The following is a 16,855-nucleotide window of genomic DNA, read 5'->3' on the forward strand; positions in this document are numbered from 1 at the left end:
AATAAATGATCAAATACAAAACCAAATAAATTATCAAATACATAACTAATTACCATCAATCGATTATCAAATAAACTACCACATAACAACAATAAATGACCAAATCAATGAGTAAAATAGTTTAGTCATAAATTTGGTTGGGAGATAAATGTCTAGCAATTAACTACCACTAGTCTATAGGAGTTGATAAAATCCAACTCCACGGCTCACTAAGATCACCTGCATGCAAATAGCCTATTGAAAGGAAACCAAGAAGGAAGAAGTGGAGCTTGGAAAAACCCTAAATGGACATGAGAGAGAACATATTGCAAAATAATGAAAATGTCAATGAAAAATGAGTTGTGAGATACAATGAGAGAACCTGAATATAAAGGCCTCATGGAAGCTTGTAGAGCAAGCTAAAAGGTGGTAGAAGATAAGGTTGACAACTAAGCATTCACAAAAAGGGAAACATGTTAGAAGGGAACAAACTCTTGTGTTGTCAACAACTCATCACTACAACTATTAACTACTAAATATTAAATAAATTCATTAACCTAAGTAAGCTTAAGTAAATAGAATAAATAATTAATAATTAATTAATTAATTACTCTAACACCCCCCTTTAAGTGCAACTTAGGGGAATGCCTTAAGCTCACAAAACTAAGATGAAATGTAGAATGAGTCCCAACAATGAGGCCATGTTAGGTACCCATGTACAATGCAAAGTAATGCAACCTCTAAAAATGAGGAAAGAAAGAAAACCACGGGGGAAAAACCCTCCCCCAAAAAAAGGTAAGAACATGGTGAAGGACTAAAGAAGCCTCCAACTAGAGGAATGTCCCATAAAATAGGAATAAGAAGTGATCATGAAGAGAATCACTGCAGCATGAAGAAGCTGTAAAATCTACCATCAGAAAGAAACTGGTGATCTAAAGAACCTCCATGGAAGAAGAAGACATGAACCAAGTGTTTCTATATGGCAGATGATCCATCGCACTGAAATGCATAGGTTTCCAACCATCGCAATCACCTCATGTATAAGATCAACCACTGAATACATAGCTCACACTATCAAACCATCGAACCAAGGATGCATTAGACCAATAGAATAACCCTCCCTTAATGCAAATTGGGTGAGATGATAGGTAACTGAGAAAGTGGGCCAAAATCCTTTGTAGACAGAACCAAGAATGACGAGAGAGGGCAAGAGGTACAAACAACTATAATGACATGGTCACACTAACTCTACTTGGGAAAACAAAAGGAAAAAGGAAAAAAAAAATAAACAACTATTCCCCTCCATGGTGCTTTATAAAAATAGTGCAAGTACAATTGTCTCAAAACAATGTTTATGAACCCAAAATGCAAGAGTGGCACCTTATCTCAGTGCATATACATAAAAGTTCTTACAAATGATGTCTACAATGATTATAAAAGAAAAAAAGCTGATACAAAAAGACAGTACAACCCAAAACAAAGGATCCCATGCCAAGAAAACAATCCTCAGACTTGGAACACCCAAGATATCCACCATAGAGAAAAAATGTCAAAGGCATGATAGAAAGAGCATGGGCTAGAATCTAAAGAAAATGACAACATTTCTATAAAGATAATAAAACCAGCTTTCTAAATATCATTTTCAAAAAATAGACATGAGATGCAAAAGATATGCATGCCAAAGTCAAAAATAGAACTTTGGACTTTGACAACAAAAAGGAACAACAAAACTACATCAAAACTTGAAAATACCTACACCAATGTCTTTTTCTCAGAACTAGCTTTCTAGTGCTTCTTTTAGATCAAAAAAATACCTCCGTATGCTCAAGATATGGTCAAAAAATACAAGTAGGTCAAAAATGACCCTAGAGAGCCTGGCAGGGGTGTTGGTATAGGGTGACATCATGCTTATGTCAATAGATATCTAGATTAAAATTGACAGCCACCAAAAAAAAAGATGTCATGTGGCAGGTGGATGTGGCAGGGTCCATGTGGCAAAGTGCCATGTGGCACCCATGCCATGTGTCACTTGCACACATTGTTGAGTGTTGCTAAGTGTGCAGAAAAATACACGCTAGCAGGCTGACAAAGTAGAAATTGCAGAAGTAGAGTAGATTCGGGGCGGCTTGGGGGTAATTCCCATCGATGGCAGTGGCCAAACTACAAGTGGCGTGGTGGGAAGATCTAGTGGTACCACAAGAGAAGTGGGGCGCAAGCGGAGGTGGGGGTCAAGCATTGTAGGGGCAACACACCAGCTTCTAGCAGAGTGCAAGTGGCCCTGTAGTGGCCACTAGGTGGTGTCGTAGTGGCACAACCCTTTTTTTATTTTTTTATTTTTTTTGTTGAAAATGTTCGTAAGACCTTACGGCTAGCCTTGCAACTAAAAAAATTTTGCCTCCACCAAAAATGAACTATTTGATATGAATCTTGATTGCAAATGGCCTTTTGGATCCAATGGCAGCATTTGTTTGGGCCCAAAGTGCTTTGAAAAAAAGTGCTTCCCCTAGATTAAAGAAAAATGCACAAACAAACTAGGGTTTGTGTCTCTGAATCGCAGCTTCAAAAAAACTTCAACCAAGCAGTAGTAGAGTGGCTCTAATACCATGTAGGAGTTGGTAAAATCCAACAACATAGCTTGCCAAGATCACCTACATGCAAATAACCTATTGAATGGAGCGAAGAGGTGGAGCTTGGAAAAACCCTAAACAGACTTGAGAGAGAACATATTTCAAAACAATGAAAATGTATTTACAATAAAAAATGAGTTGTGAGATACAATGAGAGAGCTCGAATATAAAGGCATCATGCAAGCTTGCAGAACAAGCTGGAAGGTGGTAAAAGATAAGGTTGACAACTAAGCATCCACAAAAAGGTGGAACATGCTAGAAGGGAACAAACTCCCTGTTGTGAACAACTCATCACTACAACTATTAACTACTAAATATTAAATAAATGCATTAACCTAAGTAAGCTTAAGTAAATAGAATAAATAATTAATTATTTCCCTTTAACATGGTCACATGATCAAAATTAGTCATATATCTACAATTTTAAGTAGTTTATTTAATCATATATTATTATTTTTGTACTAATGTATTTTTCACATTTTTAAAAAATACATTCTATATAGAAGAATTTTTGTAAATAGATTATGAAAAAAAAATTAAGTCATAGTTTTTGAAAAAAAATAAAATCATATGAAATCAACTTATTTTAGTCTAATTACATTATTGAATTATTATAGCATCATATCAATGTTTCAATAGTCACAAATAGTCTCACTCTGTGAAGCAATGTTGCATAGATTCTAATTAATTTATGATAAAAAATAGATCAATCAACTATAATAGCAAATAACTTGAAGTTTGAAAATGAAAGAGCTACAAAAAGGACATTTATGTAATACTTTCTATTTACTTTGTTTTATCTTTATATATAACATATACGTTAAATAATAATATACCTCATTGTACATTAAGAAACACTTTTCTTTTCTATTAAACATAAAGCATCACAAAATAGATTATCATACTACCATCAAATCAAGTATCATAGTATTATTGAATCAAAATGAAAAATGAGTTCAACTTGGATCTAGGCCCATTTAGATCATCACCAATAAAAGGAGCATCATTAGTTTCTACTCATTCATCCATGCAACCGATGGTAGTGTTACATCTACCCACCTAAGTTGCAGATCCTCTTCTCTGATAATAGTATTTGGATTGCTAAGGAGGGAAACCATTGGAATATCAGGGAGGCTGGGGAATACGGTGACAACAATGATAAGGTGCCCCCCAACTCTAGTCTTTGCAAAATTATGAACAAGAATAGTAGCTACCTTTTCTCCATTATTTGGAATCATTCTATTAATATTTTGCCAACTATGATAACATCATCTCCACGATTTCCATCATTGGAGTTCATCCTCAAAATAGCATGTAAAGATACTGGAATAACACAGTCTTATTGTGGAGAAGTTGGGTACTGAATGTTGGGCCTAACACCACTTGGAGTATGATCAACAATAGGGATTATAATAGTTTCAATCATCTTTCTTTTGACAATCTAGTCTATTATTTCTTTCAAGGTGCAATCTTCTCCTTTGTTCTCCTTGGAATAAATCTCAAATGCCAATCCTTCATTCTTTAGTATATCAGCACATTCTTTAAAGACTCTATCAAATTTCTTTCCTTGTAACTTGAAGATCATAAAGACCTAGAAAAATATATGTTTCACAATGAGTCTTTGAAGATACCTAATAAGAACTCTATGGACCTACTCTTGAATATTTCCTCATTTCTAAGTATCTTTAAATGCCAAACTAGAATAGAAGAGAAAGTGGCCCAAAATATATTAAGTTGTTTAGAGAGATTAGGTATAAAGCCTTATACAACATGGAAGTGAGAGATATGGTGTCTAACTAAGATACCAAACAAGCTGTAGAATCCCTTGGCAAAAGGACAATAAGAAAATATATGATTTATTAACTTAGGAACATGATAAATTGAGCAGGGATAGGGGTCCCCATCAAATTTAATAATTGGGAGTCTATCTAGTGAAACCCTCCAAACAAAGACTTCTATTTTAGGCTTTAGTGGTCTATGTTAGAGAGAATGGAAACATTTTATCCAAAATGATTTCTCAAGGGTGTTGTTCCACTTATCATTGAGATGCGAGAAGATAACACTTGAGTTAGAATGGGGACTATACAAAAAATTGTCTTTTGTAATCACTAAGGGAGAGTCATTATGCCACTTAAGAAGTGGTCAATGTTGGAACCACACTCAAAAGGTAATCTAGCTTGGACCCAAGATTCTAATGGAGTAAGTACCTTTTTGGGTAATGGGTAACATAAATCTAAAAGATAGTTCCTCCCAAGGGATTAAGCCTTTGTTGCTAATAAGAAAATTGGACTTGGAGATTCCTCTCTTACACATTATTCTTGTAGAGAAACATTGGATTAGGGAAATATTTCTTTCCAAATTCCACCAAGGGGATCTCTTACCACAAAGATTGAAGCTTTCATCAGTTAGTTTAGTTCCAAAAATCTAGTTTACAATCAATTCCAACCCTTTCCAAATAGCTATCAAGACATTAGATCTACCTACTAACAAAAATGAGGTCATGTATGTGCATATTTTTCCATGTTCTCCATTCTTGAGGAACCCTTCTAGTTATATTGCTCCTAATAAATATATTTCATGGTTCTTCCACTTGAGTTTCTTTGCAACTTATTTAACTACCAATGCACACCCCTTCCACCTAAGATCTTTCAATCCCAAACCTCCAATTTATTTCCTTCTAGCACACCATTCCCGTCTTACCACATTATTATTCTTAGCTCCCTTGCTATTTAACCATCTGAATTTTCTAATAATATTTCTAACATAATTGATCTAGAATTGGTTAAAAAGTCAAGCTAAAGAGCAATAGAAAATATAGGCTAAAATTATCTTTTGACAAACTTTATCCCTTTTAGCCAGGGAGAGGTAGTTGTTACTCCATCTCCAAAACTTCTTCTCAGGATTTCTTTTGACCCAGTTAGACATAATAATGAGTTTGGAAGAGACCAAAAAGGATATCCCAAGATACCTAACTATGAGATTAGGACCCCCTAGGAGATATCATATGTATTATACCAATTATGAGATTGGGACCCCAAAATAATTGACTTGGAGATAGATATTTTTCTATATGATTCTTTACAAAAGATATATAATTTGGTAAAGAGGTTAAATTATATATTTTCTTCAAATTACTAATAAATCAGGGAAGTTTCATCCACAAATAGGATATTTTAAATCTCTTCTTCATTAGGTAGTAGGATTCCCTTCACTTTTAGAGATAGAGAGAATCATCTTTTAGAATATAATGGAGGCAATCTCCAGCCAGCACAAATAATGTAGCGGTAAGATGACAACCTTTCCATATGGATCTTGATAAGGGGAAATTTTTTCACTGAGAACCATTAATTCAATTATCTTCATGGAATCTCTCACAAGCACAAAAACCCTTTTAACAAAGAATTCTAGAAATTCAACAATTCCAACATCATCCCTATCATCTTCCACTCTAATCTATCATAGGCCTTTTCATAGTCAATTAGGAACATATTTGAGCTTTTATCTGACTACTTGGCACACTTGATGACTTCCCAAACATGTGATTAGGTTTTCTAGGATGTATCTTCCTTTTACAAAACCACTTTGAGTATGAAAAATAGCATTAGGTATCACATATTTAACCCTTAGGGCTAATATTTTTTGTTATAATATTGTATGAAACAATAAATAGATTTATGGGCCTCAAGTCTTTTATCACTATTTTATCTCCCTCTTTATAAATCAACTTAATAAAACCTTTATTGATCTTAGGACCTAGTGTATCATTCTGCATAGCATGATTATACAACCAAAGGAGGTCTTGCCAGATCAAGATGATATGCTATCATAGAACTCCACTAGTATGGCATCAGATTGAGGTGTTATATTTTTGCTCATCTATGTAATCATATTAGTAATTTCCCTTTTAGAGATAGGATGGTTTAACATATCTCTATCTTTTCTCTTTACTTTGTTCGGCATGAGTTGAGTGATCTTGTTCCTCTCCTCCTTTATTATAGTTCCATTACCTTTAGAGGTGAATAGCCAAGAAAAAAATTCTAAAAATGAATTAAGAATATCATTTTGATTTGAAAGGGGCATATCTCCTTCTAGGACTACTTTAATCTTATCCCTTGCTTCTTTACACTTTAGTTGTTGGAAAAAGTATTTGGAGCCCTTATCACCATACTCCAAGTAGTTAATACTTGCTCTAATCTTAGCACCTTGAATCCTATGATTTTTGACTTTCCTCAAAGGGTCTCTAGCACTCACAAGCTCACCAAGAGCTTTGGGGTTGGAAGGGTCACTCTATAGTAGAGTCTCTGCATCTACAAGGTTCTCATGTAATGCCTTCTCCAATTTCTTAGAATATTTGGACTTTTTATTTCCTATGGTTTGAAAGTTATTCTTCCAACTACGAACCATAGAATTCCATTTTATGTTGGCATCAACGTGATAAACAATGCAAAGATTATACCATCTAATAGAGAATGTGTTAATCTCTTAGCAAGATATATTGTCAAATAGTGTCAAAATACTTAGTCATAATCAAAAGTTAGTAGCAATAGAGTTACAAGTCTACAATGTCAATCAAGCTCACAAAAGAACTTAGAAAACAAAGTTAACTTTTCATAAAGTTGTAATGTCAATCTAGTTGGCAGTTCACACCAAGCTATAGTGTCAACCAAGTAGACTATGTCAAGCAAGATCTAGTTCAAACCAAATCAAAAAAAAAACTTGTTCCAAGGTGATAATCAAGATAACATAACTGTGTGATCTGAGTCAAAGGTGTCTACCAAGTGATCAATATGAACTAAGTACCCAATATTAATCAAGTGACAAAGCTATCCAAGGTGACAGTGGTGATTGAGTGCCTTCAATATCATTTGAGTAAGACATTGGACCAAACTTACAACCATGAGCTGACATGTTGATTGTTTTTGGAACTATCTTTGTTATATTTGACCTATGTTGGATTTATTTGGATGAATATAAGTATGAGGTGTTTTGGTTATCTAAAGAGATATATGTGTGTGTTGAAGAACATCATATAATAGAATATGGAAGATCATATTTTCTAGAAGGCTACAAGAATCACATGTAAAGGAAGAGACTCATCTATCATAGTAAGGTAATTAGTTTACTTAGAAGGATCTTCATCAAAAATCAGAGTTGCATTTTAGATCAATTGACTAATTCATCCTAATAGGTGCATCAGTCTCAAATCTTTTAACAGGGTGTACCTAACAGTCCTTTCAAAAACTCCTAACAAAGTGTATACATAATTGTATTGTATAAATCCTTTAACAAGGTGGCCCTAACAATCCGTATTACTCCTAATAGAGTAAGATCACTAGAAGTGATCAATTGTGAGCCTTAACATGCCAACTTTATTACTACAGTAGTGAAGCATTATGAGTTTCATCTCCAACCCATTTTTACCTTCTACTTGGAGGGTTTCTAGGTTACAAAATATTGTGTTATAGTTTTGTTACTTTAGTATTTTATGTTTCTTGCATGTAATTAGATTAGACAACTTAACAAAGTGGTATAAGTATAAGAAATTTAATTCATTCCTAATTCACCCCCCCTCTCAATCACCTAGTTTGTATTACATTTCCAAAAATTGGTATGAGAGTAGGGTTCTCTTATCAAAAAGTTTACAAGCTTGAGAAAAAAGATTAGAGACAATGGAAGTATACAACCTAGAGAAAGTCATTGAGAATGAAATGTCGGATCTACATGTGACCATGGATCAAATCAATAAATTGAAGGAGAAACTCTCTTAATCCCCAAAAAGAAGAAATGAATTGGTAGAAAAGATGAATGACAATATATAAATAGAAGAAAGAATTGAAGATATTTGTAGATAGAGAAGTTGAGATGAAGCAGATGCAACTATAGATGATCTACTTGGAAGGAACCTTATTCTACAAGAAGTTAGAAAATTGAAAACAGAACAAGAGTTACATTTAGTTAGAATATGTGGAGTCATGGACCAAGCTAAAAATTAAAAAGACATAGCAAAAGAACACATAAGGCTACTTAATTCCAGATTGGAAGAAAAGGAGAATGAAATCAACCAAATTTCACTACATTAGATAGATATGGAAAATCAGGTAAATCAAACAAATCATGGAGTCATCAATCCAAGGATAGAAAATCAAAGACTCATGAATGATCTAAGAGAAGAAAAGAAACCAATGAAAGAATGATGAGACAACAAGAAAGCGTGGACAATTTAGTTGAACTATCTCATAATAGACAGAAAGGAGAGACATGATTGGGATACACTATAAAAGGAGAGTCATCATAACAAGGTGCTCAAAATAATAAAAGACCTACATACAATCATTGTGGAAATATGGGACATGTCTCAAAAATAATTTGGAGCAATAGAAAGTCAAATTTTAATGGAAAATGTTACAGTTGTAACAAGCATGTATGTAGAGTAAATTAATGCATTGAGAAAATCAAGTTTGAAGGAAAATGTTTCACATGCAACAAGCAAGGTCATAAATCTTCAAAGTGCAGAACCAAGAATTAGAATCCTACTGAACAACTTTCTAAATTAATCTTTGGATGGGATTACAATAAATGTTGTAGATGTCATCTATGTGGATATTTTGCACACATTCTAGAGCCAATTGCATGAGGACTCACTTCCGAAAAAGGAATCCTACCCAAATCTATGTTATGTATGTAAAGAACTTGGTCATCTAGAAAATAACTGCATGAATAGATATAAAGTTGAAGGTGAAAATAAATTAAAAGATGATAATATTAGGACTCAAATGAAGTAGCAATGGATAAGGAAGTCTCCAAAGAATTCAAGTAAAATTAGTGAGGTCATTGACAACCAAGAAAATGAATTGGGTGATCCAATCATCTTTGCATAAATATGAAAAGAGGCCATTGGTGTTGTGATATTATTCATATTACACATCAATTCAGAGAAAGAATTCAAAGTTAAAGTGATGATGAATTAAGATTTGTAGCTATAAAAGATAAAAATCTTGAAAAAGAAGTCAAACAATAGAAAGTCCTTGTTTCCCAAGTTGAAAAGGGAACTGTTTGGATCATAGATAAAGGATTTTTACATCATATGAATGGAGACATAGATAAGTTTTTTAAGTTCAGTAATCATGATGGAGGAATTGTTAGAGTTGGTAACAATGTAGCTTGCCATATCAAGGGAATATGATCTATTACTCTTGATGGAAAGACTAACACTAATGATATCTATTTTGTTGATGGAGTGAAGCATAATCTATTGAGATTTGGATAGTTGGTTGATAAAGGTTATCAATTGCAAATCACAAAGAAGACACGCATTATCATGGATAAATATGGTAAGTTAATTAGCATTGGTACAAGATCTAGAGGTATTTTTTATCAATTAAACCCTACAGATATGATTTAATTGGTTGCAAAGGTGGATAATGGTTGGTTATGACATAGAAGATTCTATCATATAAACTTTGATAATATTGTGAAGGCTATTAGTACATTTCATTTTTAGAGATTTATCTAGAATTGTGAAGCCTACTAATGTTGTGTGTAAAGAATGTGCTATAGAAAAATTGAAGAAGGTTTTCTTTTCTAGAAAGAAGTTTACTGCCACAACAAAATTGGAGATTGTTGAAATAATTTTGAGTTGTCCTACTAGAACAAGATAATGTTGATTTATATTTCTAATGAAGAAGAAGATAATCCTAAACCTATTGAATTGTTCTTTGGGACTAATAATGATTTCTAGAATCATGTTCAAATTGTTGAACATAGTGAACAACCAAGATTTGAGCCTAGAAAAGAAGTAACAGTTGAAATAGTGATGCCTACACTGAATAGGAATTTGACAAAGAATCACCCTCATAATTAGATTATTGGTAGTAAAGAAAAATAAGTTTTGACAAGAAACATAGTATATGAAGAATTTTTTTTTATTTCTCAAGTTGAACCAAAAGGTGCAGACAAGGCATGGAATGATGATCATTGGATTCAGTCAATGAAGAAAGAACTAGATTAGATTATGAAGAATGAAATATGGGAATTGGCTCCCAGGCCTAAAGGTAAGAATGTTAGAGGAACTAAATGGGTTTTCAAAAACAAGATGAATGAACATAGTGAGGTCGTGAAGAATAAAGAAATATTGGTATGCAAAGTATATTCACATCAAGAAGGTATAGAATATGAAGTGACATTTTCTCCTATTGCTAGAATTGGAGTAAGAATGTTCTTAGCATATGCAACAATTAAGAAGCTCAAAGTATATCAGATGGATGTATAGTCATTATTTCTAAATGGACAACTTGACGATGAAGTCAACAGTCAACAGTCAGAAGAATTTCATTTGATAGAGGAAAAATATATGATATGAAAAATTAAGAAAGCATTGTATGATTTAAAGAAAACATATAAAACCTAGTATGCAAGGTTCGAAAACCATTTGGAAAAGTTGGGATTTGCTAAAGTTATGACAGATAGCATTTTTTATTTTTTAAAAATCAAGAATGGATTATTTATTATTGTAATGTTTTTGGATGACATAATCTTTGGTGGAAATAATGAAGCAAGTGACAATTTTTTTGATGAAATGAAGAATGAAATTGAGATGAGTATGATTTGTGAGATAAAATATTTATTAGGTCTATAGATTGTGTAGAATGGTTATTGTATTTTCCTATCATGGACTAAGTATCTTGAAAGTCTTGTTGAAAATATTTGGCTTGGAAAGTTGTAAGCCTATTGCTACACCCATGATAATTGGTCACAAGTTATCTAACAAAGATTAAACACCTATAGTTGAGTAAAAGAAGTAAAGATCCATGATTAGAGGTTTGTAATAGCTGAGTCACACCATACTAGATATAGAAAATTTTGTTGCTGTAGTAGAAACAATTCTAGAAGACCCTAAAGAAGCATATTATGTATCTATATAGAGAATATTTAGACACTTGAAGTGTACATTTAATTTTGATCTATGATATGATAGATCAAGTGATTTTACTTTATGTGCTTATACTAATGTGAATTGGGAAGAAAATATGAATGAAAGAAAGAGCACGAGTGGTGGAGATTCTTTTCTTGGAGGAAGATTGGTTTCTTGGCCAAGAAAGAAATATGATTGTATCACACAAAGTACAGAAGAAGTGGAGTATGTAGTAGTAGAAACAATGCTAATAAGATTATGTGAATAGTGTTTATGCTAAAGGACATTGGGATAGAATTTTTAGAAGTTTTTATCATGCATTTTAGCAAAAAAAGTACAATAAGTATGTTTAAGAATTTTGTGTTGCATTCTAAGACTAAGAATATATTCAAAAACTATCATGTTTTGAGAGAGAAATTTGTAGAGGTATAAATTAGATTGGAATATGTGAGTACAAAAGAGAAGATTGTAGATATCTTTATGAATCCTTTGCCTAAAGATAAATTTGAGTATTTGTGAGGTATGTTTTGGGTTATTACCCTCTACTTCTCAGTAGACGACATAGAAAGTGCATCAGTTCATTGGTAGAGAGCTCTATTGTTTATTTGGATTGAATGTTGATGCTTCTTATATGGGGCCATATCTATGATAAGCAAAGTCATCAAGGACTCTTACTAGATGGTATAGAATAGTGTCTTTGGACACTTGAGGTGATTAAAGAATTAGAGAGAATGATTTAAATAATGAAGCCTTTATCATTGATGCAAATAGGAAAGATAATCACATGAAAAAAATATTTTGGTAATATGTAGAAGATGATTAAAGAATTATTTATAAATAGATTGATGTCAATGGGGAGAAAAATTGAAGTATATCAATTGGGGAAAAGTGTGAATAAATGATGTCAATCCAAAAGGAGGAAGCATAGATCAAAAGTCTCTCTTGTGAGTTTTAGATTTGATTGATGAAGATCAATTGAAAAGAAGAGAGCAACAACAAAAGTAGAGTTTGACTTGGTATTCATGGAACTTAGATGTTTTTCAACATTGTTGTCATAAATACCAAAGAGGGGATTGTTAGCATGAATGTTGATGGTATTCCATTATGGGAGTATCCTAAGTATTGGAGAGATGATTAGAATTATTGACATGTTGTATTCATGATTTTGTTTGTAGTTAATGTCAACATATTATTGTTTCTGTAAAGACTAGTAGAGTAGAAGATAGAGAATGAGATCATATGGATTGTGTATTGATGATTAGGTCAATCGTAGATAAGGATGTATTCTAAATTATGTCCTATTTTTAAGGACAAGTGTGCCTACGGAAAGGTGAAGACATGCAAAATTTATTCAATATTTACATAAGACAATGTGCAGGTAGAGTACATAATAAGTAGTTTCTAATGGTTGGATTGTATCTCCAAAGAGAGATAAAATTAGGATAAGAAACATTATACAAAGATAGTAGATAGCCTTATCATGATGTCAACAAGTGTGCAAGGTTAGAGGTCGCATGTGTGAGAATTTGTAAAGATTGTGAGCTGGCAGTGTTGTATAATTATAAAATGATTATAATATCTTAATGAGGTCAAGGCTGACTCAAGGAAATATTTTGATGATTTTATATAAAGGAACACATTTTTTCTTGTAATGAAGTGTATGCTCCATTTTGGTATTAAACAAGTAATATGTGAAGCTGGTAAATGTGAAGTGATCCAAGAGATTATTTGGATATATTTTTGGAAATTTTCTATTGAGATTAGAATAGGATTGGTCTTGTTAAGATGATAGAGAAGAATTTCAAGTAATTCATTTCTATTATTCTGTAAACAATGATACATAGAGAAGTTGGATAGTGAGTTCTATGGTCTTGCCACTGAAATTGTTTGGATAGTGGGTATATCAACCCTCTACAATAGCTAATAGGGTTGGAATCTTCAAACAGGGATTCAAAGTCTCCTAACAAGGGTTGATATGTACTAAATTTATTTCTTTGTATCCTAAAAAATTCCATTCTCTTACAAGGAAGTTTTATATTTGTACATCATTTTGTGGGTACTATCCCCACTAGGGTTTTCCCTCTAATCAAGGGTTTCCCTATTTAACATATTTGATATTATTGTGTATGTGTATCTTCTTATGGGTGTTGGTTATATTGCTCACATCATTAAGGATTAACAAGGTTGATAAATATTTGAATGATTGGATAACCAATTCAACCCTCTCACCCCCCTCCTCTCATAACTATCTTGGTGGACTTTACTTTCTAACAATTATATCCATTGATTGTGATCTTGGTCATGCCAGTATTCATTTTATGAGCTTAAGTATGCTACATTTCCCCTTTTGAGAGAAATTATCCTTTACATATTATTACATATTCATATCTTTTCTATGCATGAGTGTAACATCTTTACATATTCTTACATCATCATATCTTAACTTTGTAGAAGTTGTCAATCATATTTCATGAAAACTTGAGACAACCTATATGTAAAGATAATTTGATATTGGAAAGAATAAAATAAAAAAGAAAGGGTTTGATTTCTAAAAATATGAATTATTATATTATCATATCAAACAAATGAAAAAATATATACAATTATCAATCAAATATAGGAGATTGAGTAACCTAAAATAAGAAACCCTAAAAACTAAACATGTAATAATTAATATAATTACTAAATATAACTAATACATAAAGTGATATCTTAAGAGTGAAGCAAAGGTAATTTGATGAATAAGTTCAGATAATGTAATAATTAAGTTCTTGCTTGATTCTAACACCCCCCTCAAGATGAGAAAAAATGCAACTACAAAGAATGTAAGAAAAAAAAAGAAAACTACAATGTTGACAAAAAATATGGGTCTCAACAACTTGGCCTGATGAGGTACCTGTAGGACTAGAAAAATGGGTTAAATGCATAACATACTATGAGAAAATCACAAACTCAATAATCATATATTAGCACCCACTAGTCTACCATGAAATCCAAACTAATCAAGAAAGCAATAGAAACCCCCTTTTTCATTTGTAGCTCCCATGTTCTTCTTTCTTCTCCAAATGATTGTAGCTCCAATTCGCCTATAGTGCACACAAGGTTGAAGCCAAAAGCTATGATGTGGATAATGCCATGAGAATACTTGAAGTGTGATTTTATGTGAGAGAGAGAGTGCAAAATGCAAATTAGTAGAGACTCAAAAACTCAAAGATTCAAGGACTCAAGACTTAAGCATTCTAGATCTGAAATGAGAGGAAGGGTGTCCATTTTATAATTTTCATGGAGGTTGAGAGCATTGGATTTGTCACCCACAGATATGCAATGTGGCAAGAGATTCCTATGATGCATATGACAGAATATGCCAATTGTGAGATTCTATGATGCATGCAAGTCAAACTTGGCTAAATGTGGAAGAGAATCTATGACACGTCATAAGACACCTCAACCCACTTAACGCCAAGAATCTATGACAAAGAAGCCAAATAGAGACATGCGTAAGAGGTAATAATATTTGATTATGATAAATCTCAGCCAAGTGTTAAAGGAGAATCCACGAGGTGTCACATCCAAGTGTCATGATGATGCAATATTTTATGGAATATTTGAATTAAAAATCCTCTTATTCCACAAAATAAGAATTAGTAGAAAATGGAATTAATGATGGAAAATGGAACTTAGGAAATTGAAAATTTCCATGGTTTTGTAGATAATGAATCAATTAATTAATATAATTAATTAATTGAGGATGATAATTGGGAAGAATAATTAGAAAGAATAGGATTAAATTATGGGTTATTTAATCCTATAGAGAAAATTAGCAAATGATTGGCCAAATTGATTAAATGAATGCAACCGTAACCTTTGATGAAAATGTGACGATGATGGATATCGAATAAGATGATGAAAAGGTAGACCAAAGCCATGGTCAAATTGATTGATTGAAGTTGATAGCATTCCAAGGACACATGACATGAATTGGTTGATACGTAACATTTAACCGACATTGTAAATGCTACAGGATTGAAATTGATTGATAAGGTTTGATCATAATAACATTGACGGACACTATCAATATTATTAAAAATTTTGATGATGCCATGTTCTAACATTGAAAGCCTCAACAACATCAAAGATTGAATGACATGAATGATATTTTGACCTATTACTTAGAGCCATGACAGTACTAAGGTCAGATTGATAAGATTGATAAGTTGATAGGTTTCCAAGACACTGAAAGCCACAACAATGCCTAGGAGCAGATAAATGATGATTGATTTGGGATGTTTGATATGTTTTGGGTTGATTAGGACCGATTTTGAGTGATTTTGAGTTGATTTGGGGTGATTCTGAGTTGATTTGATATGATTCTGAGTTGATTTGATATGATTCTGAGTTGATATGAAATTGATGTGAAAGGGGATACAAACGACAAAATATGGTCAATCTTTCCAAAAGATCAAAGTTAGTAGAATGAGAAAATGGGACAAATTAGTATGAAGAAGTGATGAGGTCATAGATGCGAACCATTTTTTAGCATCTACATTTTGCCCCTCTTTGATACAATGTGATTTAGAGCATTGTATCAAAGAATAACTAATGAGAAAGCCACAACATGCCCCAGTAGGGATGATATATATGGGTGCCCCCTCAAAAAATTGACTAAGATAAGAATATGATAAGTCAATTTATCAACAACAAGAAGAAAAAACCATAGCAACTGATGGAATGAAAATCAGAGCTAAAATGTGAAAGTTATGAGGCCTAGAGTGTAGACCCGAAACTGTGCGTGCATGCCCAAAATGTTGGAAAGATGTCATAACATGAGGGAAATCATCAAAAATGGTTGTATTTGGTCAAATATGATGAGACAAATGTTAGACTGAGGTTGAACCAGGTGGAAAGCCATAGAAAGTTGATTGACAGTGCAAGATGATGTAGGAATGCATGAATGTGAGATGAAGATGATTTGGTGAATTAGAAGACATGATCATGGTGATGGAGAATGAGATGATGAAGAAAGATGAGATGAGGAGATGATAGTATGATGGAAAGACTTTTTCTTCTAGAAAGTGCACTATATGTCAAATGGAGCTTTATTTTGATATGGCAAATGGAATGCAATGCATCATGGCATAAAGGGCCAGAGCGCAAATGCAAGCCTTTTGCGTAAACAAGCACAATGCAAACAGAGAATGACCTTGTCCTTCCTGAGGCATATGTACATGCCCCAAACTCTCAAAGGTACATTGTAATAGACAAAAATGGAAAAAGATGACCATGAACCATTTTGGCCACTCTCATAGATCAATTTATATCATCGAGTAGCATAGGGACA

The sequence above is a fragment of the Cupressus sempervirens genome, chromosome 5 (assembly GCF_028749045.1).
Source record: "Cupressus sempervirens isolate cs-2001-9-10 chromosome 5, ASM2874904v1, whole genome shotgun sequence".
NCBI lineage: Eukaryota > Viridiplantae > Streptophyta > Pinopsida > Cupressales > Cupressaceae > Cupressus > Cupressus sempervirens.